Below are 26,955 nucleotides of genomic sequence, written 5' to 3'. Positions count from 1 at the left end.
GCATTTACATCTGGGTGTGGTCTGTGTGGCACTTAATGTTGCGACAATGGATTCTGCCGATGTTGTCCAGGGGTGTCATGTAGGCATTGAAAAGGGTGGGGCTTGGGCACAAACCTTCAGGGATGCTGAAGATCGTGCTCTTGGGTTCAGAAGTGAAGTGTGGAAGGCGGATTCTCTGGGTCATCCTGTAAGGAATGATATGATCCTTTTGAGGGTGCCGACTTGCATCTCTATGTGGTGGAGTCTCTTCATGAGTGTATGGTGGGACACAGTATCAAACACTGTGGAGAGGTTGAGGAGGATTAGGGCCACTGTTTCCCCCTGTCCAGGATTATTCTTATGTTGTCGGTGGCAGCGATCCGGGCTCTGGTTGGCATGGAAACCAGATTTGGAGGTATCCAGCAGGTTAGTCCTCTCCAGGTGTGCGTATAGTTGGCAGTTGATGGCCTTCTCGTGGAGTTTGGCTTGGAAGGGGAACAGAGAGATGGGGCAGTAATTTTTGAGTTTACTGGGGTTGGTGGGGGTTTTCTTGACCTCTGTGTGTTTCCATCCATCGGGTGAGGCGGCTGTGCTGATGGATGCATTGAGAATGGAGATACATTTGCAGCTGATTGCCATGCTTCTGAGGTTGAGGAAGTGGTGAAGGCAAGGATCTGAGCGGTGAGCTGTTCCCATGCAGTGAGCGGATGGTTGTGGATGCCGTCAATTGGTGTGAGGAGGTTGTAGAGGTCAGTGGGTTGGGATTCAAAGTTACAGTACATGGTGGATATCTTGTTGTAGGAGTAGACTGCCAGGATCTCGCAGAGTTTCTGGGAGGGGGATTGTGTTCTCAGTGGCTGATGGGCAGGAGAACTCTGTGACTATGCTGAAGAGTTCCTTGCTTTGGTTTGAGCTTGCAGTAATGCGGTCTGCTTGGGTGTTTCTTTTCATGTCTTTTAGGCATTACTGGCATTTATTGAGGGATGAATTGGAGGTGTCTCGATCCGTGGGATCTCTGCTTGTGTGCTATGTTCTTTCTAGCTGTTTGAAGTTGTGTTTTGATGTCCTAGGTTCTGGTGTAGGTCAACAGGTTTGTTCGGTGGATCTGATGGTCATGACTGGCTTGATGGGGGCGACTGTTGGTGCAGTTAGTGATCCAGGCGAAGAAATTCTGGATGGCTTGTTCAAGGTTGGTTACAGAGACGGGCTGAGTGGCATTTAGGGTGTCCGTCCATTGGGTCTGTCACATTGTTTCAGCTGTAGTGGAAAGAGCTGCAAAACCTGGTGGTGGTGCATGGAGATCCAGGTAAGTTTGGGGACATGTCTGTACTTGCCTCTATCACAGGCAGTAATGATCGGGTCCAGTGTGTGTCCTGTGCTGGGTGTAGGGTTGGTGACCAGTTGGGTGAAGCCGCTGTTCCTCACGCTTTCCAGGTGGTTGGCGGAGTTTGCATCTTTGAGGTCATTGAGGTAGAAGTTGGTGTCACCAAGAAAGATGTAGTGCTTGGAGTCGATGGCGAGTGGGGGAATGAATTCAAGGCTTGTGTTGCAGAAGCTGAGTCGTGGTCCTGGGGTCTGTAGGTGAAGGTGCCCATGGTGTTGGTTTTGTCATTGGACTGGAGTTAGAAATTGAGGTTGATAGGACTGCTTCCTCCTTGCTTGTTGGTGTGGTCCTGGTGTATCATCTTGTAGCCATCGGGCGTATGAGGGGTGGAGTCAGGGTTTAGCCAGGTCTCTGTGATAAAGAGAAATTCAGTGTGAGGGGGGTGACGGTGTCCCAGATATCAGTGATGTGTTTACAGAGTGAACGGGCATTGAGCAGGAGGCAGTGGAGTAGTTCTGGGGTGGTTGTCGTTGATGAGGTGGGTGTGGTGGTGTTTTCTGTGGTGGCATGTGTTGCCAAGTTGCAGGCGAGAGGCAGTGGCAGCAGGTAACATGTCCTACTGTTGATGGAGGAGATGCATTGCAGCAGTTATTTTTGCAGTGTCTGGGGTCCTGGAATTGGGGCTCTGCCTCAGAGTATTGTTGGGTGGCAGAAGAGCCAGGGTTCCTGGAGATGGGCACAGTCCCTGCTTGGACGGGTGCAGACAGGCTTGATTTTGGTTTGATCTCACTGTGACTCCCATTGAGCAGGTCCTGAGAGGGTGCCTGTGAGGTGGTTGGTGGGTCCTGCGGGAGAGAGAAATGTCAGGAAGCAAACAAACCAAAAAGCATCAAGCAAAGGCACAGTACAGGCAGACTATTACGACAAATTGCAGTAAGGCAATACAGGCAAAAGACAAGAAACTGAAAGAGAAAACGAGTACTGGCAAAACACTTGGGGCAGCATGGGGAGCAGACACGTGGACCTGCCCATTGGGGTTGTGCTGCATGTCTTGTGTCCACATTAATTCGGGTACCTGGCAGTCATACTTTCCATTAGAAGTCCTGCATTGGGCCAACAAATTGTGATGAGTTATCCTATTAGGTGATAACCTGTATAGGTTCTCTCATGTTCTAGACTTCCTTTTGAAAGATAACCTGATATGGCCAATGGAATAACAGTAAATCATTTGCTGCTTTGGATCATGCTACAATGTTGCACCCACAGTGTGAAATAGCACACATGTACACATTGTGTCACATGTGCTCACTTTTATCCCTATTTCATTTGTTTGAAATAGTTGTTATGATGTGATATTGCTTCCATTCTGCCTACATTAGTAGTGTTTCCTTTATGTTCATGTGGTAGTTATCATCCCATTACCTTGTGAGTGTAGCTCATGTCGAGAAACAGGCCAAGCGGCTCTGATCCATTATCAAATTGATGGGACAGAAGCTTAGGCCTCCTACCTCTGTGCTGAGATTGCTTGGTTCAAGCCTACTTTGATGCACTTGCTTCCTTACAGTTGGCATCACAGTTCTTCGTGAAACAGCAGTAAAAGTGTAGAGACTCTGTGTGACATCCACGTTTGTGTTTTGCCTGCACGACTCACCTGGTTCTATTCACATTTTTCGCATTTATTGCTCTGGATTCATATTTTACCACAACTGCATGTTATTAAACTGTACGGAAATGTCCTGAATGTTTTCATCTTCTCTGAAATGTGGTTTGTTGCATAAGGCCATGCATGGAATGCTGCAATTTCTACACTTTCACGTGTCCAGGAGGTTTCCAGCTCTTTTTCAGCTGCTCTCTACACATGGCTTTGCTCATGTACTTTGTCTGTGCGCAAGGTGGATCCATGCTCTTCTTGTTGGGTGAGTCCTCTAATGTTGTAGTATACTATTGTGGCACTATGATCTTTTGCCGTTTTTGTTTGCTTGTGTGCTAAGTTGGTGTTCACGTTTGACTGTATTGAAAACACTTGTTTGTTGCTGGAAAAAGCACAGCTTAACTTTTGACGTGAACAGTTTTTGTACAAAACTCTTTTATTAAACATGCACACTTATATAGCTGTAGTATGCCTTGCTATAAATATCAAGCATGCTTAAACTCTAGAGAAACATGATTTAAACGCGAAAGAGAGTATGTACATACTCTGATGCAATGTTCATGGACATTGAACTTTGAATATCAAGTTGTTACACAGACAGTCACGGACAATCATGGCTTCCATTGTTTTTGTGCATTTGACCGAGTTTAGGGATTAAGAAGTTAGGCGAGGCGTAATTCAGTCAAAACAATAATATTGCAGTACTTATATGATTAAGAAGTCTTTCAACAATACCTTCAAATACACAGAAAAAAATATTTTTGGAGGAGAATTTTGAACACTGACACTGAAGGTGTGGCATTTTTGACAGGATGAATCCAGATTTAAAAGTCAAAGCAAGGAAACAGATAACCCACATGGCTACTTTTCCTTGTGCAAATTTTGATTCATTCCACATTTATAGAAGACCAGGTAATTGGTTACATTCTCCGGAGAGTTTAAAGAGTTGGTCCTAAGAAAATAAGCAATGAGAATAATATGAACTGGAACCCAAGTTATAACAATGTGGATATGCATGAACATTTGCAATATATTTTCTGCACTTCTAAACGAACACCACAATGACCGTGTTGTAAGTACTGGGAGAGTCTTGGTAAAGTGCATTGAATTTTCCAGGCGTGGAGACAAGAAAGATTTAATGGAAAAAAATCAGTTTTCTGTATTTTCCCCAATTTGGAGACCCAGCATAGATGGTGGCATTTAGTATAGGCCTAGACTGGGGCTTTGTTTTAAATTCCATCCATACCAATGATTACATTCTAAAACTCAGGGGGAAAAAACCACAGAGGCCTCAGAGTCTGATTCACAAAAGTAAACTTACACTTTTATGTAAGTCGATTCTTTTTTAGTATTCACAAAGTACTATTTATTAGAAACTTTACGTCTGCGGAGACTCCACAGTGAGGACAGAGAAGTCTGCACATGAAAAGATAGGACTGACCTATTGTTTTATGTCTGGAGTTCTTCGCCCCGACTTCGGAGTCTCCACAGTTGTAAAATTTCTATTAAATCGTTCTTTAAGAATACTATGGTCATCAATTCACTAAAATGTCATGAGTAGCGGAAGTGACATCACATAGCCTTTGACCTCAATGACATCACAGAAATGACTATGAGACCCTTGACCCTGATTTCTTTCTTGGAAGGCATGTCATATGCCACAAATGATGTTGCTGACTTTCCAAAATAACTGCGTGATTGGTATTACAGGATTTTGTAGACACACACACAGCCAAACTAAGAGTATAGCGTGTTTATGCAAGAACAACTGTCAGACACGCCTATACAGCGCAGACTAAGGCAGGACTCCTCACTGTATTCCAGAATCCTTCAACATCGTCCCCCATCATAGAGAAACAACCCACCAAGAGAGTGTCACATGCTATAGAATGCATTTACAATTCAGGATAACACAGTCAAATCTTTTATTTTGAGCCTATACAGCGCTTGCGCTGTTAGACAATCTGTTGTAGTTACTTTGTGCAGGTCTGACTCCTCCCATGCATTGGATTGGCTTTTGCGTGTGTCTTTTTAGAATCATAACCTGCAATGGCTAAAGGTGGGTGTATGTCCCACCTCTTCTGAAAAGTTCATGCCCACGGAGTATTGCCGTGGGAGCGAGCAGTGGTGCGCAGGGCGGCAGCTGCCTCCTTGTCTGCATGTGCCACCTGCCCCCACTTCTCCGTGTTTTCCTGTGCCATCTTTACCCACCCGCATCACTTCTCTTTGTCTCCCTATGCCTACCCCCACCACTCCTCTTTGTGTCCCTGTGCTGTTTTGCTTGACAAGCCTTACTGTGCCATGCCTTGACATGACCTGGGCTTGCATAATAAAATCTGTGTGGTCTACTGCATTGGCAGTACATTGTCACGTGGCTGGTGGCTGTCAGACGTTGTCCTGCCTCTCTGTATTTACTGCTTGTGTTGCCAGGGGTTACCGTTGCTAGTATAGAGGCATCTCTGGTTGTCAAGATAGAGGAAGGAATCTTGTTGCGCGGTCCGAAAAAACAGAGGTTAACAGCCCTGCCTCCCCTTAGCTTAAAGAGACACTGGAGCTGCAGCTGATTCTGGTGAGGGCATGGTTATGCTGTGCAGCGATGTCAGCTCATGTGCTTAGTGTCTAGAGTTCGCCCTCCATGTCCTATTCGAACCACAGCGTAAATGCTGGGCACCCAACGGCTAGATTCCCCACCCGCAGAGCACCATGCACACAGTGCAAAGCCAGTTCCTACTCGTATCCTTTACCAGTACTTCATCTAACCCACCTCACCCTGCCCCCACCATCCACAACTTACTCGCAACATTCTTCACTAATACAAAGAAAATCACAAAAAAGCAATTTCTACAAACATCCACTGCTTGCATTCTGGTTAGTTCATTTGCAGTGATACCTGTCCTATAATTTTGCCACAAATAGTGGTGTACTTAAGCAATGTGGCAAAATGGTATCATTTTGGTTATTTCATGTAGCAAGCTAAAGGTGAATTTCCTGAAATTACATGAATTACGTTGGCTAAATTTAAATTTCGTCTTGCCGAATTAAAATCTATTAAAAAGAAAATATGTTTCATCTTCAAACTATTCCCAGGAGACAAGGCTAACAGTGCACACCATACCAATCTAGAGCAACCGTTGGGAGGCAATTTTACTTAATCATCACGTAAGTATGATGAATATGCAAATGGTTGTCTGTTTCTCCAACATATCTCTTCTTCATGCCATGATTAAGAACAGTCAGAAGGTCACTGTCACATGACAGGAGTACATCTCCGAACCTCACGCATGATGCTATAATAGTGCTAGCCACATAGGAAGTGCTACAAAGCCATACTTAGCTACCATGCACAATTAACAAAGTAACGCTTTGGAACCTCGCTTGAAGGTATGAAGCACTAGTCAATTCTGTACTGCAGCAGTATACAATACTGTTCTCTTCAGCTTAAAAGTATCACAAGGTGACAGAAATTTGAAATATGTCTTCTGACACACTCAGACATGTGCTCAACCTACTAAACTATTATACACGCAAAGTTGTTTATATGGGATTCATAATAAAGAAATAGAGGCACAACCTCATTGGAAACCCCAGACCCTGCCCTCGCACCCCATACTATTGTCCTGCAGAAAAGAGGAAATTCTCTCATATTATTCCTTCTTGCTCGGTCTTAGAAAGATGGAGAAATCCAAGCAATGAGTTATGAGTTTTTTTTTATTATGGGTTGTCTAAATTCCATGATATGAACCCCTTATCCGTTTTATAGTGGATGCTAACAAAAAGCAAGGCTGGGAGCAACTGCGTCTCTTTTACTTCCAGCCCTGCTTCTTGTAAACAAGGACTATAAGTACAAAGTGCATGCTTATGCAATGGTTGCTCAATAGAAAAGCTGATAAGTCCATGTCTTTCAAAAGGAGAAAAAATGCAGACAGTGTGGAATGTTCGAACCATTGTTGACACAATTTCTCTACCAAATAGGTGGTGACAATCCATTAGTGTTGAGAGTTAGAATAAAGAGGGTCGGGTCTGCTTGCCTAAAACCCCGGTGTTGAATTAAAAAAGCAAGCATTACAATTATTTGTGTCCACTTGTCACAATAGCCACCCATTTGGACCTGAAAGTGTGGAGTTAAATTTTCCAATCAGTAACATGCTATTGAGTTGCTCTTCTGTGTAATCTGTTGCCAATTTTAAAATCAGGATATAGAAAGAATGTTTGGTACATTCATGTTTTTAATTTTGCCAGTACTAGACAAGGAGTCTGTTGGACTGTCTCATTCAGAAAATCATTTGTGTGGGAATTAAGCAGACACAAAACAAGGTTCCTATCCCCCAAATTTGCCAAGATGTGGTACCCCAAATGGATTTCATATCAATGGTATCCTTCCAATAATCATAGCCTTTCATGACTAATTGTGTGACAGACAAGTCTGTATACATTAGCTTGATTTGCGTGAGCATATATTTCTTTGGTGGTCTAGGGACAAGTTTAAAATAAAAAGATTTTGGGTCCAATGCATCGTGTCCAGAAAAATATGTGAATTTATTCCTATGTGTTTTGGAACTTCCTTGTGGGGGAGTACATCAATGTTCTCATTGTGTATAATTAAAAAGTGTGCATTCAACACTAGCTCGGTGCACATAATAAAGTCCATAATGATGGTAACAGAACATTTCACCATTATTAGCAGAATTTAAATACAGGTACTCTAATTCGAAAACAGTGTAGTATACCAGTGCCGAGAGCATGGAGTTTACAGCCTTAACATCTCAATCATTAAATATAACCCAGGCACAAAACATCACCCACTGAAACCCTAAAAACATAGTATTTACAGTATTTCTGTTGGTCTGAATATATCGTAAGGCACTTTATCCCAAACAATTCCATCAGTTACTGGAACAGCTGAAATGTTCACAAGGGATAATTCTCTTTTAAACTTACATGAAGATGAGTGAGGTGTTAATACCTCTTCAAACAGTTCTGTGGCAGAGCATTCTGGGAGTTAATGGCTATTTATCAGCAAAAAGAAAACAGTCACAAATTCAATCTAAGCGAATAGAAAAACCAAGAAAAGTGTTATACAAACAAATATCCAAGGAGGGCCCAGATAAGTGTGTTTCACCTATGAAATCAGAGCATAGGCCCGTGTAAGTGGAATGTCTAAAATGGAGAAACTGTCAAAAGAGTCACATGAAAAATCACCTGTTCCCATATAATAACCAGAAGCAATTCATTGAAAACAGGATCCACAGGTACAGTAAGAGAATCAGTAAAGCGCAATAGACTGCACACATGTCCAATTTGTGCCCCCTGCGGACAGTGCACACATATATCACAACAGAAAGCACACTCACTCAATGAATGTGCATGCGATAGTGGACCACCGTGGACTCTTCACGAATATCATAGCCAAGTTCCCAGGGAGTGTGCATGATTCGTATATCTTCCAACAGTCCGTCATACATCAGCGCTTCCAGGATGGGACATATGGAAATGCAGTCCTAGTTGGTAAGTACCAATCCAACATACCACTTGCATCAACATTACACACATGCAAAACAGAAATGTGCACATTTCCCTGTCACAATATCCCATACAACAGGTCAAACAAGATCACCCCACACCAGACCCATTAACACCATGAACTGTGGGAACTGCAGCTAGATACGTTGATCACCCTCACTCCAAGGCGTAGACCCTTGCCCCTCCCCAAGCAAATGTGGTGAGAGGTGGAAACATGCATGTGTGATGGAGAAACATAACTCACAAAGAAAGTTGAAACACAAGTCCCACTGTGCATATCTTGTGCTGGACAGGCAGGATGAATCCCACAGCAGATGTGGACATGTTGTCATATTGTGTGCAAATGTAGCCCAGCTTGACGTCACTTACTGTCTGTGACCCAGTTGCACACAACAAAGTGGGAAAACTTGTGAAGGCTGAATGGAGGATGCAGAGGCAGGCGAGGCAGATTAAGGCCACTGGGTACACCTGTAGGTGTATGGAGATGGAGGTCTCAAATATGGTACCCATGTGCCTAGTTTAGTGGTGTGTACAACCAGGTGATCACACATGGTGAAGGTTATGTCACCGTGGGGATGGCCCATATATTCCCTGTGTAGATGATGTACCAGCTGCAGACTGGCAATGTTGCAAATCACAGAAAACCCACATGAAAGTGAATTTGTGTGTGTGAGTTGTTGATGGTGAATAGGAGTCTCATGCCAATGTTGGTGGTGCTGTCCCATCAGATCCCAAAGCCTGCACCAGCTCCACCACATGTTTACACCAATGCATCAACCAAGTCAGATATTGGTGCTGACTGACTTGTCCTCCAGTGCATGCCGTATGAAGCAGTTGTACAATGGTACATGGGTGCATGGACAGTTGTAGATACATGTATACAAACATGTAGTCTTGTGCCATTGCTGACAACAGCAGTGTTGTGTCCATTGCTGTTGAAGGGGGTTTGTACCATACCACAGGGTGACTGTGCATCACCAACTCAGTGGTGGCCTTCATGTACTCAATCTTGGCTTGGGGTACAACAACTAGGTTGTGTGTGCATTAGTGGATAACACATGTGCGTTCAGTGTGCCAGATGAACTAGATGTAGTCCACACATGCAATAAAATTACTCTCACATTCACCCTTTGTCAAGTGTATGTTCACCCCGCAGTTGTGTCCCTGTGACAATAGCAGATACCCAGATGGTGGACAAAGGTAGAAGAAACAGCCTGCATGTCTGCCAGTTCTCAAAGCCTTTTGCCAAGAGCCATGTAATTAGCCTTTTACAGAAGGCGGCTTCCCATGGCTCAGTGCTCAGCACCACTGGTAACGAGCCCCAATGTCTGCCACCCAAAAGTCTGATGGGCATATCATCAAGACCAGTGTCAAAATATTATCCGCTTAATTGGCAGTGTCCAGCAATGAATATAATGCCAAACATTATAATATGCCCCAATCTCTTGTAGGATATTCACAATGCAAGCTGCTGCATATTCAATAGGTATTACTGTTTCTCTAGTCAACTCCTTGATACACCAAGGTACAAGGGTATCCCCAAATCAAAATGAGATGTGATCACTGCATGTACTACGGTTTGCTGACCAGGATGGGAAGTAGGCCCTGGACCTGACTCAGGACTTGCAGTGTTCCTAAAAATGTCCCTGCTTATTTACTCACTGTGCTCACATACAGAATGAGGAGTCATGCCATATAATAAAGTTATTCCCGTCTATGTTGTGTTGGGAGTTGACTAAGCGTATGAGGCCACCAAGCAGATGTCCATATGAATGACGATCCTCCTACGAGCATCACCTCTGTTGAACCACCATTAAGTTACAGGCAGTGATTAGCAATCCATGCAGCAACAGCCTCCATACAGGGGGGAAATTGTCAGGCGATGAGGTCTGGCTTTTGGAACAGTGTGAAGATAAGCAGAGTATCATCAGCGTATGACACAATTGAGACCCAGTGCACCTACACCATGCTGGAAAGTGGTTACAAATATAGACCCCTGAGGGTCTCCATGTAGGAGTGGAGTACTTTCTGAGGAGAATCTGGCTTGTACCTCATGAACGCCCCTTGACGTAATGAAATAACTCATCCATCTAAGGGCTAAGGCCTTGACTCCACATGACTCCAGTCACAGGACAATTAGCCCATGAGAGACGGTGTCAAATGCTGCACTGAAAACCTACAGGACCTGTGCATCAGTCTGACCCACGGCTACTCGTCGTCCCAGGGTTCCACTAGGCAAGTGCAATGCAATTTCATTGGAGTGTGCAGCTTGGAAACAAGATAGCAACATGTGTAGCAGGGCATTCTCAGTGCAATGGTTGGTGAGCTGTCGATCAATTTATTTAACAGCAACTCTTCCCCAGGAAAGATAGTGTCGAAATGGCCGATAAACCAAAAAGCACTTCATGGTTTATGTGAGGGTACATTTCAATGGACGGACCATGTCTACTTTACATTCAAAGGGGACTGTACATGAATTAAATGAGTGGTAGAACGGTAATGACAATAATGGCATGATGCAGTGCCCTATCTGCATCTGAATGTATGTGTGTGCAGCTTCCTGCAGTGAGCCTGTAATGACAACAGTTGCTAGCTTCAAATTTCACATCTGTTGCTAGCACTCCAAACTCGTCTAAGGTTATTCCTATGACTGCTAAATCCATAGTGGTCATGCTGCCCATGCCCTGGTGAGCCTCCAGAGAAAAGTTGACAGAAACCTCTTTCACCTCATCTGACAATAAATTGAATAATCCATTACGGGACCCCTCAGATGTATGAGGGGGCTGAGTCAATCTCACATCTCATTGTAAGAGTTTCAGTAAGCTAAACATGTTTGCAGATGAGTATTCAGACATATCAATTTGCGTGTCATACAACTTGCGTTGAATGCCCTGATTAGTATTTAAGATTGTGATTGCACTTGCTTGCAAGACCCCTTAACTATGATACAATAGTTCTTAGGCCATCGGTGTGTCAGCTGTTTGCATCATTGCCCTTGCCTATCGTAAGTTCATGTTGAAAGTGGGTGCAGAGGTCATAGCTCTCCTGGCATTATCAGTGGACCATAGTGCTAACTCATTGAGTACCTCTGTGAAGCAGGATACTACTTGTCTGTTGGCTATGTCAATGTCCTTAACCAATATGGGTTTATGTTCATGTAAAGCCCGTGCAAATGCCTCTGTCATAAATCATCCCACTGCCTGTGGATCACTGTTTCATTGAGTTTGCATGTTGTTACAACTTGACTTGGGATGTGAAAAGGGATACTATGGTGGTAGTACCATGGAAATGGCCACGAGCATTCACAATTCCATGGTTGTCATGTCATTGAAGATTGCATCCAGGAAGTGCCCTGCTTGGTGTGTGGGAGCAATGTCTCATTTGTGTCAGCTGGAGCACTATGAGCTCATCATAGACTATTGCTACCTCTGATTTCCCAACATCATCAAAGTGTATGTTGAGATACCCTAAGTTGATGACAAATTTGTGTCGGATTGCTCAATGTATCTCTGAATACACACGGCTGCTGAACAAAAGTTAGATCCTGGGCCAGTGGTACGGGAAATCAGGAAGCATGCTATGTTGTTATGGTCACTGATGGTGAGTGTGGATATTTAGCCTTCACATTTGGACATGCCTGCCTCTCCCATTCAGCATGTGAAAGATAATTTGTAACTTATTGCAGACCCCCCCCTGCCTTGTCCCACCTGATCCTTACTTGTAATCCCATAGCCTCCAGGTACAGCATCAAGGATGTCAGGGATGGAATCATCAACAAGCAACGTCATGGCAATGACCATCTCCTTTGGGCTTTTCTCCCTTGAGTATGGTGTGGTCTACAGATTCATGTTAGGTAATGGACAGAATATTCAGCTGGAGGAAGAACAGGTCTCTACCCAGTTGTGTGATCGTAATCAAGTGTGGGATCTCATTGTTGCAGTGTCCACAGTTTTAAGTCTCCTTGTCAGCCAGAATGAATTGCTGACATACATTTCCAAACGTTGGAGTCCTGCTCTGCAGTTAATTGGCCGTGTACTCAATGCTTTGATAGGGTGTATGACTTGCAGGAATCAGGGGCCTGGTCCTGGCTGGTTGCGGACAGGTGTCAACGTGCTGCCCCTAGGTGTGCATAATGAGAAGTCTAAGGTGTGCCCTGCATTGTGGATCACTGTGGTGACAACCCTGCTCAGCCTAATGTCAGACAACATGTCTTATGTCAACATGGACAATGTATGTTGAGCAGTCATGGCATGTGAGTTGAAGTCCAAGCCAGGAAAGAGCACGTAGTACAGGGAGTGGATGGTGTTGCATCTGCTGAAGTCGTTGGTGTTGGTGAAGCAAACAATCCCACAATGGTCCATGCATGTAAGGGGTAGCTAACTGTTCTTTTGGGTCAGCTCATGAAAGGAAACATCATGTGTTGTACGTTGCTGCAGGCTGGCCTGCTGCAGCAGCACAGAATGACAACTGTGTCTTGTGTGTTCTCCTGCATCCTACCTAGCAAATGCAAAGGGCAGTGCATTTGGTGGATCAGTGTCAGTGGCAGACGGGAGAAGAGCCACTCATGCAACTGAGCTGCAAACCAAAAAGATGTTGGGTAGTGGAGGGAGTAACTGCAGAGAGCCAATATTATTTGCAAACATGCACTAAAGCAAGAAATACTCATTACTGATTGCCCACTTGTGAGTAATTAACAAAACTAGGAGGACACTGGTCAACAAAATGGTGAGATTGTTAAGCTAGAAAAGCCCCAATGTACTCAGTTCCACTATACTGAGACACATCCCATCAGCCCACCTCACTGGCGGAGCATCATCATTTGGGACTGAGATATATAGATACAGTGAAGTGCACCCCTCAATGAGGGGGACTTTGCTCACACTGCATCTAGAGGACACTAAACTGTCCAAGTTCTCAGTAGAGTGGTGCTGAAAAATGTTGAAAAGTGTAGTGCATGAAAAAGTGTGGGTTAAAAATAGCTACCGGAAAACACCACCATCTTTTATTTAGTCTTTGCCAAGTGCCAAGATTAAAAAGAAGTGAAAAAAACAGATAGTTTGAAATAATAACTATCTCAAGGTAATAGGATCAGGGTCGACATGTTTCAGCCATAATGGTTAATGTTAACCTGGCTTTCTTCAGGACCTAGTTTGAAAAATGCTACTGCAATGAAGAAGAATTTCAGTGTAAATGTAATTAATACGAACTGGTACGATACCCCTACCAAAGACCTGGAGTACAAGTGACTGTTTCAGTATCCAGAAGATGTTAGGGTGTTCATCCATTCCCAGCTTTATGTGGGAGTAGACCTCACCTCGCCCAGCAACTGCTCGGTGTGGGAGGCCCCGCTCTATCCGTCGGTACCTCTGTCTTTAACCAAGCCGAAGGCAGTGTGAGCAAAGTCCCCCTCATTGAGGGGTGCACTTCACTTTATCTATATATCTCAGACCCAAATGACGATGCTCCGCCAGTGAGGTGGGCTGATGGGACGTGTCTCAGTATAGTGGAACTGAGTCCATTTGGGTTTTTCTAGCTTAACAGTCTTACCATTTTATTGACCAGTGTCCTCCTAGTTTTGTTATTTGTTCATGTTATGGGGGTTTGGAGTTCATTTGGTCATTAAAAATAATTCCCTCGGGCCCTCTTTTCATATCGTGGTTTTCGTTTCCCACTTGTGAGCAATGCCAATATGGCGTGACATGTGTGGTGGTGAAACTGGCAAATAGTGCAGATGTGCTTGAGTACAGCGCAGCTGGGAGCTTCCTTTCTACGGGCACATTCATTCGTTGTTTGCTGACCTGCTGCAGATCTTGGTGAATGGTGGCACAACTACACACCTGCTGCAGCCCTGAGGCAAATCTAAAGGAAAATCAAGGCCTGCTCTTCGCACCGCTGAGCCAGGGACTCCTGAACCGCAGAGTGCGCCCATTACATATCTGAGTCGCTGGCTATGTGAACCCACTGATGAGCTCGGCCCCCCCAGGCTGTGGAAGTGGTGCAGTTACCATTACGGTGCCACTGGGAGGAGGCCTATGGCCACAATGCACAGGGGAGTGCAAACTGTGCCCTGGACAACTGATCCACTGGACTGGACCATTGTAGCAACTTGGACTCTGATGCCAACCCACGGTGTCCCTGCGTGGTCCTGCGCACTGACACCTGATCCCAGGGGGATGACCCGAAGGCTCACACGCTACATCCTGTGACGGACCACTACGCTCCCAGATTTGTGAACGACAGCCCTAGATGGACTACAGTGTCCTCCAAGAGTCCTGCTGCCAAATGGGTGCTTGGTGAAAGTGGGGACACAGACTTAGGACAAACTGGTGGCGAGTCACGATGAGTCACAGTGCATCTGGACATCCCTAAGGGCCTTCCCCAAACCCCACCCACCCTTGACCGCTCCTGACTTTGGACTGTCTGATCCTGGGCACCGTGGATCTGGTGGCCAGCGCAGGGAGACCACTGAAGGTTCGTTGTGATCCTGCGTGCTGGGGTGGTGCGGTGGTGCCTCTGCTGGCCCAGCAGCAAAACACAGTCTCCGCATAGCCCCACTTCCACGAACTCTGCTCCCCTCTGCTGTGTAGACTAGCTATGACTGCGGCCATGTCCCAGCACTCACCAACTGCTGTTCCTTTGGCGTGGGCGCACAAGTGTGATGGGGAGGACTCGATGCCTAAGAAACACTGATAGGTGTGGCAACAGATGCTCAGTACCCGAGCACAGTGTTGCGCATACAGACGGGAACTGTGGCATGTTCATCCTGAGATCGTAGTGCAGGCAAGGCCTTCTCCCCTGTGATACAGAGCCAAGCGGCTCGGATAAATCACACACACGCACCACGCAGAGCCGTGCTTTAGCAAACAACACCTCACTCTCCAGCTGGACACTGTCCACCAAGCCGCAAACCTTTTATCACATATGGAATGTAGATCTCCAGGTGCCCTACACTTCAGCTTGTGCTGAATGGTGTAACGCTGGTGTGGCAGCTTCACCTGCGACGGGTGGACATTCCGAAGCCCCACCTATTCCACGCCAGGAGGAAACATGTGCCTGAGACTCCAGCCACATGTCACACAGCACTCGTGCCAGGGTGGCTGCCGGAGGCGCACTGACCTCTCCTCCATCCTTCATGGGTAAATCAAGTAAGATGACATTGCAATCCACAATGGATTATGGCTCTGGCAAGCAGGATGCAGTGTTAGTAGCAGTTGAAAAGCTGGGTGAGTCACTACAGCAAGTATGCTCTCCCTCAATAAACAAAATTGTGAGCGTGGCAATAGACCTTCACATCTACGTGCAGATCATCACTAACTGGTAGATCACATAATTTCCGCAGAAGCTGACATTGCTCAAATTACCCTGCATGTTGCAGCTGCAGACCTACATATACTACACTCACTAAACCATGTAGAGTTGCTGGAAGACAGAGTCGAGGATGCCGTAGGACGGACACAATGCAACAACGTACGCAGGGTGGACCTGCCAGATGGCCAGGAGGCTAAAGATCCGGATGTGTACACTGCGACTTGGCCCTACTCGATGCTACCTGAAGGCACTCTCTCATCTACGTTCTAGATCCGCTTCCTCAACTACAGGGCCAGGGATGCCATAATGCAATAAACTTTAAAACAACAACATTCAGGTTGTCAATCATTCTAAATTTTCACCCAGGACTACACGTCACAGGTTACTAAACACAGATACACATTCATGACAGTCAAGAAATGTCTTAGGCAATAAAAGCTTCTGGACTCTATCCTGTTCCCAGCATGTCTACGCGTAAGAGCAAAGGGAATACTCAATTTGTTCTAAATCAAGAACAGGCTGCAGAATGGATGGACTCTTACGCCTCTGCAAACACCGAGACTGTGCCCACTTATCCACAACCGCAGTCGCGCAATGCATCCTCCCACAGCACAAATGCAGGTAAAAGGTGGAGGCAATCTCACCCCTCACAATCAGCAGGACCGGCATTGAGCCAAGCGCAGATTGAATGTTGCAAGGTACTCAAGGCCACAGCGGACATCACAGGATTTCAACTAGACCACCTGGCTCTACTATGAGCCAACAGGACCAGACCAGCCACAAACACTCTTCCACAGACCCACAGGCATCTCAATACTCTCACGAACTGCCCAATGTCACTCCACAAATGTCCAGCTACATCGCCTTACAAGCTGCACTTGTGCTCCACTTGGGTGACACACCCTTGGTAACTACAGGGACCAGCAGTTATGGCATGCCTATCCTGAACTGTCTTGTGTCACAATCCCTGTGAACTCCCACACCCTGGCTGTGTCACGATCACTGACTCCCTGATGACCCTGAGGGCCCTCTCATTCCCAAGCTGTGCTCCCACATGTTTCACCTATGTTGGTATGTACCTTCGGGCTGGAATGTTGCACCGTGCGGCGCATGCCCGCTTGCAACTGTGTGGCAGCTGGGAACCTCACAAGAACCAATCAAGACACTTGTATATCCTTGGTCCATCATGCGGTGCGTAGCATACACACCTCTGTCATTGTGTGAAGGTCGCCTTGGTACAAGGTTTTGATGATTGACGGTAGCAAATTAGCCCTATTGTACTCATTTACGCTTTTGGAACTGTTTGCACTGCCATCTAACATCTGTAGAAGGTCAACTTTCAAACATTCAGTGCCAGGGTAGCCAACACTGCGACCACATTACATTGTTGCAACTTCTACATGCACATGTGCTCTCTAATTGATTACACTCTACACCTACTATGACCTCCCTCTAAATGGGCACATGAAATGGGCGGGGCATACACACTCCGTCATGTGGTTTGTAATTTTACTCCTATCTCAAACAACACCATATACAGCCAGCGCAGCTACAGGAAATTCATTTGTCTAAAACCTCAAATGCCACATCTACATCGGCGTTGGCTGTGACAGTTGGATGCCACGAAATACTCAGTGTATGCAGGAGTGGAACAAATATGGGTCAGACTGGGGGTCCCCTTTCTATTCTTGAACGTCAAAATAGAGATCCAAGACAGGTATGTAGCAGTGCATGGCATACTAGACATCAGGCCAGTAGTACTTGCCTCGCTGTATGCAAACATGGAACAGGGGGCGTTCTTCTAGTCTTTACATTGGTGTACCTTCTGGATGCATCAGTCTCCAGACCCTATTCGCCAACTTTGTACCTTGACATCATTTGACAAAAGCACATATGTGTGAATTAATTATTATTTATTTACAATATTTACAAATGTGGTGAGCATATAGGCAAGTGCAGAGGGTACCCATTGGAGGGCCAGACAGAGACAATTGATGTTAAATGGGCCAAGGGAAGAGGCATCATTCAGTCCACAGGCTGGTTGAAGTGGCAAGGAATGGGGTGCTATAGCAGTCCATGGGGAGGTCCGAGGAGGTTCCAGGGGACAGTGGAAGAAAGTGCAAGAAGTGTATGTGTGGCACGATACTGAGCTCAGCACGACAGAAGGAACTGGGGCTTTGGCACAGAGGGATGCTACCGCTTCCTCCTCAGCAGAAATGCACTGTCATCCTCATCTCCATCCTCTGGTGTGTCATGTGCCTCACAGGTTTCAGTTGGTGTTGTGGGTGCAGCACTGTGAGACACTTACACACCAGGTGGTGGAGCTGATGATGTTGAGGCAGCAGCAGCATCCATCTGCACCAAACAAGCAGGTGCAGGGCATTATAGATCCCAGCAACCGCGCACATGTGGGCAGCCCTGGCAGCCAAGTCTTGCGCCTGCATCCACTCCATGCGCTCCATGATCCGGCGGATGTTGGCCAGATCCTGGCTGACACTGCTCCACTGCTTCGTGGGGTTGGCGGAAGGCTGCTGGGTTGCCCTGCTCCGGAGGCTGACGAGTTGATGGTGTCGATCAGGAGTTGCAGGGAGTCGACGTCGATGTCCAGATACTCATCCACATCATCAGCGGGTGCTAGGCCAGGCTGCTGTTCAGGAGGTGCTAACTCGCCCTTTGAAATGTGATATGGGAGACAAATTACATCAGTGTTTGTCAGCAACTATCATCCAGTTGTGTATTTCACTTAGAGACAGCAGGACAATGTCAGATCATACTGATTTGGGGGGAGGACATTTTGTTGCCAAATCGTTACGAATTTGATGAGGTTGCGTATGTGAAGTTGTAGTGATACATGGTGGTCTCACAGTGCCATATTGGCAAGAAGACCTAGCTAAATGGCTCTGCTTTCACGCAAGGAAACTGCCACTGGAGCGGAGATGATGTTAACGCTGTGCTTGATGATATGCCCTGTGATGTTAATTGACACTGGCAATAGGGCGTACATTTTTGACCCATCGTCGCATATGCTCATCCTTCCCCACTATCCTGTTCCTATCCTCCCCTCCCCCTTAGTGGTTGGATCGTCTTTGTTCCTGTTTTGATCCGTGCAGTATAGCTAATGGATTACAGACTGCCATATCAACACATCACCCACGTCCTTAATAGGGACAGAGTCATGGAACGCTGATACGTGTCCTGGTGTCATAGGGCCTTACTGCCAGCCTATTAACCATTGTGAATCCAGTATGCCACTATGGGAGTTTCTTTGCATCCAGCTAGCGGCTGTTCCTATGATATGGTTGCTTGCATTACGTCATGGCGTCCTACATGTCTTCTAAGGCCCACAGTGTTAGACATTAAGGAGAAGAATCACAATAACTGGCGCATCCCTGCATGTCAGCAGGGATCCCCCAGTTATTGTGCACAACGCCTCAGCCAGCATGGATGTGCTGCATATACAATGCGGAGCAACATGGGCCACAAATTGAATGGATGCCTGACGCATCTCTGCTGTAAATGTATCGCATTGCTGGAGTGGGTTTGCAAGTGCAACGCAGCCCAAGACATGATCTTGGGGCCCCAAATTTTTACAATGCTTCGTCAATCATTATGCCTGCTAAAAGAAAGCGCAGGGATCTGAGTCCAAAAGTGAGTGAGTGAAATCTTGTAGATTTCACTCAAGCACTTGTATGAGGCATTCCAGCACCGGAACACCACCCCCTGCCCATGCACGCCTCCTTCTGACACCGGGCTTTGGAACTTGACATATCTCACATATGCGTAACGTTGTGGATACCCCGCTACATGGCGCATCTTTTGCGCCACCGCTGCATCACAAGAAGGGACGCAATGGAGGCATAAAAGAGGGGGAAGGGGCGTGTAATTCAGCACCATGAAGTATGGTCATTGGAGTTTAGATCTTCCCTAATGGGTGTTGCCTTGCAACAACTGCATGCTGCTGTATCACGTATTATGCAATGTATGAAATGTAAATGAAAAATGAAACATATAAACATTAAGGAAAATTAAAACGGTCTTAAAGTGATTCAAATAAAGTCAAGGCAAAGTTTTAATCATCATCGCCATTAAAATACACCACTGTATCATACAGTATCACCATTGGGCCCTTTGCGGCCTATCAGCGTGCATTTTTTTATCGTATTCCCAAAAATGGGCTGCATTCACATATCAGTTTAACAATGTAAACCTTTGCGGCCTATTTGCGTCCATATTTTCGTCGCTATTGCTAAATTTTTGACGCTAACACAAAGGAAGTGATGTATTACTGCTTCCTGTCACAGGGGTGTGGTATTGAGTTTCACTTTCACTTTTCAGCACATTGCTTGTGAATGTGCTGAGAGGAGGAGGTGTATGGTGGATTGTGATGTTGGTGTGGGATTTTGAGAGTGGTGCTGTGTACTGTCAAAAATGTCTGTTTGGTCTGTTTTAATTGTTTTAAATTGTTTTTGTGTCTACTTTCCTCAGTCGTGTTGTATTTGTGTGGGGTTAGTTAGTTAGTTAGTTGGTTACAGTTTAATAAGTGGGTTATTATTTATTAGTTTTAAGTGCGTAACGGGGTGCAGGGGGATGCCGGCTGTGGGAAGGTCAGGGAGGATGACTAAGGGGGCATTGGGGGGCCTGATCATAGGGTCTTTTCATGTGTGTAAAGTAAGTTGTACGCTGAGGTAAGCTGGCCCAGTGTTGAAGAGGGCTGTGTGAGCGTTGATGAACATATTGGAGGAGGACTCGGGCTCCAATGTTGAGACAGTGGACTGTGCGCAGATGGTGGGAGATGTGTCAGTGTCCTGGCAGTGTGAGTATCAGTACTTTGGTGGTATGTGGGATGCCCTGTAGTTTGCAGATGTGCTTTGTCTTCATTCCAGCTGTGAGATTGGGGCTGTATTTGGTGAGCTGTTGCCCAGGGCATGAGTGACTGTCCATGTGTGGTTGAGTGGTAATCATGTGATGGCCTAACATAGGGGGCAGAGGGTATGGTAGCAGGAGCAGGAGATGGGGTAGATCTTGGGGTACATATATATATATATGTTACAGTTCATCTATATTCACAGGTTGGTTGCTTTGTCCTGGGGGTGTTTCCCAGTGCATGGGATCACCATATGTACACCCATGCATCTTTGCCTTTGAGCATGACGGGAAATGACGTTTTGTTGTCGTTCAGGTTTAGGCTGCTGTCTGTCATCCATATGGCAAGGCCTTCCATACCCTAGCAAAAGTGGTGGACATGTGTCATTTGGACGTGAAGAGGCTAATATTTTGCTTGTTGTTGTATGGTGCAAGGGAGATTCCATAGCTTTGTAAGATGCTTGCAGGCGGAGCCATGTAGATGTTGCCACTCCTCAGGCTGATGGTGGCCCCCTGGTGGACTCCACAGGTTGCTGTAGTGGGGTCTGAGAGGAAAGTGGGGGCTATGTTCTACAGCGTTTGTATATAGATAAAGGAGCAGATCCAGGTGGGGCCTTCTCTTGGATCCATGCCTCATGGATTTTGCACATTGGTGTGTGTTGAGAGACAGTGTTGAACCCCACAGAGAGATACAGTATTATGAGTGCAGTACTGTTACCTTTGTCCGTTTCTGTGCAGTTGTCATCACTTGTGTTGATGATGGGGGTCCATAGACAGTGGTATGACATGATGCAGTATTGAGTTGTGTGGATGATGTTGTACTGTCTGATGAAAGTTGCAAGTCAGCTGTCAATGGATCTCTCAATGAGTTTGGCTGGGATAGCTAGCAGGGAGTTGTCCATGTAGTGTTTGATGTTTGTGGGCTCGGCCTTGTGTCCAATCAGGAGTGACTTGAACTCACCGTGTTCCATTTATTTGGTCAACAATGCATGTGCCTGTGAACGTTTGATGTCGTGGCAGAGTTTGGCTGAAATGAATCTTGCATACAAGTAGAAGATGTTTGTGCGGCAGGGTTCCATGCGGCACACGGAGTGGCTTGACTTCATACACTACAGTGTGTCAGCGTTGGTGATGGGTGTCCAGTTGTTGATTACTGGTTTGTGGTTGGTGGTTGTGTAGCTGTTGGAGATGCATCTGTGCATGTCTTGTGATGCGATGGGGTTGGTGTAGTCCTCCTTAATATTTGTGATGGAGTACCTGAGTGATGTGGGTGGATGTTGAGCACCGATTCAGGTGCTGTCTGTTTGTGGGAGTAGGAGCATGTTTCTGTGGATGGTGACAGGCTTGAAGGTGGAGTGGACACATCAACAGTAATTCAATTCGATTATGGGGATGTGGCATGAGCTCATTGACTCTCCTGTTGTGAAGTGTGGTACAACTGTGGGTCCCGATGAGTGCCTGTGCTCAGTCACAATCTGGCTGAGTACAATGTTACGTATGTTGTGCTGGATTACATTTGTGTTGGGCTACAGTTGTTTAGCAACGTGGGATTTGTGGTTCACAAATGGGGTGTAGTTGATGGTTGCAATGGTATGCAGGGAGAAGATGTTGGTGATGGAGATGGCAAGACGCAGGTGGGGGCAGCATCGGTGGCCAAGAAACGTGCGTGGATGGTAGAAAAGAAGGCCAAAAGGACATATAGAGTGAGTAGCAGATGACCAGGACAGAAAGAGTATCAGAAAATGGATGAGGGTGAAAATTGTGGATGTTAAAAGGTTACAATGATTGGAATATTGAGCTGTAAGCAGGTGACAGAGGTCCATTTGTACACCATGGATGAGGCACAGGTGAACCGGTCGATGGAGGAAGCCATCAGACAATCACACTAATAAGTTCAGGAGCTTGTGTGAGGCCACATGCAATGTTGGATCTGTATGTAGGTAGAGCAATTCCAAAGAGAAATAGTCAGAGGTACTGCTCCTCTCTCCCCACAGCGGGTGTCATTGAGTAGTGTTACAATCATTAAAAATTAGCAAAGTGAGGTGTGAGTTGCAATGTGTCTAGGCATGATGTGGTTACACCAGACACACAATGCTGCATCATTTTGGCCAGCATTGGGGGCTATTATGTGTGACCCGATGTGTAGGATCCAGCCTTGGCACTGTAGGGCCAAACTTTGTACAGTTGGGCAAAGACTGTGCGCAGGATGCTGTGTATGTGTCCAGTAAGGGTTACTGTACATATAGAAGCAGAGACATTGTGTGTGTGACCTATGTGCAGGACAGAACACAGTGTGACAAACGCTGAGCTCCATGAGAAGCAGAACTAAGAGGCTAAGAACGGAAAGAATGGAAGGAAAGGCTCGGATAAATTGCCTAGCGTCAACGGAAATTCAGGCTTAGATACAAATACACAAGCTCTGGAGACTCAGCTGGAGACTAATGAGGATATACCGAGTGGAGGCAACAAGGTCACTCATGACACAGTGGAAGCAGAGGAATTACCACCCATGGTCCAAAATCAAAAGGCGGAAGTCGATATTAATACTAATATTAATGCCCAACCACAGACTGACCAAAATCAGATAAAGGAGAAGAAAAGTGGAGTTGGCCTGTCTCAAGAATCTATGGTCATATCAGACGAAGATTCTAATATAGAATACGAGGAATTAACAGAAGAAGAGGGATCAGATGCAACGCCTAAAACTTTAATTAACAAAAAAACTGCATCAAAGAAAATTAAGATGAAGGCTAAAACTAAGCAAAAAAATCTGTTATTAAAGACAGTTAGTAAAGAGCTGCCAGGAAGCAGGAAAAGTCGCCTAATCGACGATAGTCCTCTGAGAAGATGGATAGAGGCGAAGGGAGGCGTCAAGTATATGGCTTTAAGACTTTCTGGCGCCAGCCCCGACGACGTGCACACCACTTCAGGGGTCAATATAATTAACCCTACAGATCCCACAACTGACTCAAGTGTAGGTACAGTTTCTATCAACCAAGAGTCATCAAGGCACATGACCATCACTAACGCGGATGCGACTAGCGGGGTCAGAGCGGGGGTTTCTCCAACAATTTCAACAACTTCTCCTATCCTCACTCTCAATAACTCTCCTACTCCTCTTACATACCATGTAGTGGTTAGTGAATCTGAAGATCAAGATCTCGAAATAACTGCTCACGACTTTGATCAGTTAAATGCAGACACGGAATCTACACTATCAAGTCTGACAAAAACTCAAACACTGTCAGCTGGGAATTCTGTTGTAAACTCAGGAGAAAATCTGGAACAAGAACTTGTTGAGAAGATGATGGATGACTCAAATAATAAACCTCAAAAAACACTAGCAGGTCCCATATCCTTATCTGTACTTAAACTTCCTCAAATAGTTTCACATGATTCCTCTAACTCTTCAGACTCAACAAAGATATCAATGGAATCAATTATGCAGACCCTCTTAGAGCAAAGAGCGGAGACTCAACAACAATATCTGCAGCTAAGAGAAGATAATACCAAGCTGCAAGAAACTATGAAAGATATCTGCCAAGGTTTGGGCGGAGTGACAAAGGATATAGAGGACATAAAACAACGAATTGTTGAAGTGGAAGAAGATGTTCATAAGAATACGTCAACAGCTAAACAGAATACATCTAGAGTTTCTAAGCTAGAAGCTAAAGTGGAGGATTTGGAAAATCGGGCACGAAGACAAAACCTCAGATTATTTGGTATACCAGAAGGGATGGAGGGGTCCGATCCGAGGGCGTTCATGGTGAAACTTTTTCAAAGAGCCTTTTCGGACCTCGCTGATTGGGACTGGGATTCTCAGCTACAGAGAGTACACAGACTGCCTCTGATCCAAAGAAACTCAAATAGTAAATTTCCTAGACCATTTTTGATTTATTTTGGCAATTTTCTTTTGCGGCAAGCTGTATCATTTAAGGCCAGGCCCAATAATCCTGTTACTGTTGACAACCTTACTTTCTTTGTAAAATCCGACCTACGTAAGGGCACAATGGACAAACGCTGGGACCTTCGGAAGATGATAGATGCCTTTAAAAACCTAGGGTGTATGGCCTACCTTCAAGAGCCCGCTCGTCTCAAGGTCATATGTAACGGCCAAGTGGTTTTCTTTACTGACCTTTCAGCCGCCGAACAAACTTTGGAGAAATTCTCTTGGGAAAAAGAAAAAGAAAATGAAAAAGACAACTAACGTGTTGAAAAAACTAGAGCTCAAACACCAATGACACTATTTTGCTTCTCGTTTCTCTTGAGCCTAATACACTGAACTTATACTCAACGAGCAGATTGTTAAACTTTGGCTTGTGTACGACTTTACTCTAGTTTTCTATCTCTAATTTTTTCTGAGGCTGGGCTCAATTTGTTTCTACTTTCAATCTGTAGGTGTGAGTAAATTTTGAGAGATTTAAGATGTGGCATGAGCGTCTATCATGAAAGCACCTTCACTTAGCTGCCCCTTCAGCGGCAGCATAAGATAGAGGGGTGCTCCCCCCCTAGGGACGGGAGGTTGCCAGGGTGGGGGTGGTTTTCTTGCAGGGGAGGGTGTGACCCTGTGTGTTGGGGGTGGGGGGTGGAAAAAATGTGGAAAAAATTGATTGCAAGACTCGACTTTTTTTTAAAGATCAGTAGGAAAAAATTTAATTATCATGAAAAAGGGTACAGTTAGAGGGGAGACATATGTACATTGCACAAGGGAAACACTACAATATTTAAATGCTTAAACTAAGAATACTATGTTGGAATGTAGATGGCCTAAATAGCAAAATCAAAAGGAACTTGGTACAAGAAGAGATTAAAATGTACAACCCTAATATAGTATTGGTTTCTGAAACCCATATCAAATATCAAGATCGCAAGCTACTATCTCAATTAAGATACGAGTTGGTTGTATGCTCTACTCTAAACGAGACCATTAGGGGGGTAGCTATTTTAAAACAAAGAGGAGCTCGATTAGAAACAATTAAAACTGCCTCAGATGCTCGGGGAAGGTGGGCAATTGCACAGATGCATGGTGATAATGCGAAACTTGTTCTATGTGTAGTATATGGACCAAATATTGACGATCCCAAAATCTTCGAAGAGCTAAGCTTAGAACTACTTGAGTGGGAGGGAGAAACTATCATTGCTGGGGATTTTAACTGTGTTATGGACTATAAAGCAGACTCTACTGGTCAAAGTAACTATAAAAGAATGCACAAAGTTAGAGCAGCAATCTTAGAATTAGCCAGATTGAACAATGTCAGAGATGTATGGCGATCAAAACATCCTAGGTTGGCTGGTTTTACTCATTACTCTGCACCACACAGATCTTGCTCTAGAATCGATTTGATATGGGCCTCTGATCGAATTATAGACAATAGTGAGATTGAAATTTGCCCAAAAGTTACTTCTGACCATAATCCTCTGCTAATTGAAGTTACAATTAAAGATCAAAAAAAAGAACCACGAAAATTTACTTTCCCTAGATACTTACTCGTGGATACAAATTTCATTACATTAGTCCAAAAACACATACAAGAGTTTATTTCAATAAATATTAATTCGGCGAATATAAACATAGTATGGGATACATGTAAATGTAGCATTAGGGGCTTCGCCCAACAATACATATTTAGGCTAACTGCGGAGAGTCGTAAAAACAATAAAAAAATGACCTCTAATATATTGGACATGGAAGTACAACTTGCTGAGGCAACACGGCACTCAAAAAACAATATAGATGAGATTAGAGTAAAGTTGGCGGAATTACAAGCAGGACTAAAAAAAACTCTGAGAGAAAGATATATATGAAAATTACAAAAGCACAAACTTGATCAATACGAAGGCGGCGACCGCATTGGGAAAATTTTAGCTTTTAAAACTGCGGATAGAAAAGCCAAAACTAAAATCAAAGAAATAATAGGATCAGACTCTAACTCTTACGAACGAGCGGACCAAATATTGAATCAATTTGTTAAATTTTACCAACAACTTTATACACCAGAGGCTACACCCCTTCAAGCCGATATCATACAATATCTTGACAAATATTTAACTTCACCTCGGGCGTTAAATACAGATGTACTCCAACAACTCAATTCAAAAATAACATTAGATGAAATAAAACGAGCAATCGATAATTTACCCTTAGGGAAGGCGGTTGGTGAAGATTGTCTACCTGTGGAACTCTACAAACTCTGTGCCCAAGAATTGCAGCCGTTATTAGAAAAAGTGATAAACTCAATTATTGTTTCTAAGCAAGCACCTTCATCATGGAAAATTGCCAAAATAATCTTTTTTTTGAAAAAGGGAAAAC

Source organism: Lissotriton helveticus, chromosome 3_1, assembly GCF_964261635.1.
Source record: "Lissotriton helveticus chromosome 3_1, aLisHel1.1, whole genome shotgun sequence".
NCBI lineage: Eukaryota > Metazoa > Chordata > Amphibia > Caudata > Salamandridae > Lissotriton > Lissotriton helveticus.
The sequence above is the reverse complement of the archived record's forward strand: the minus strand, read 5'-3'. Positions refer to the sequence as shown.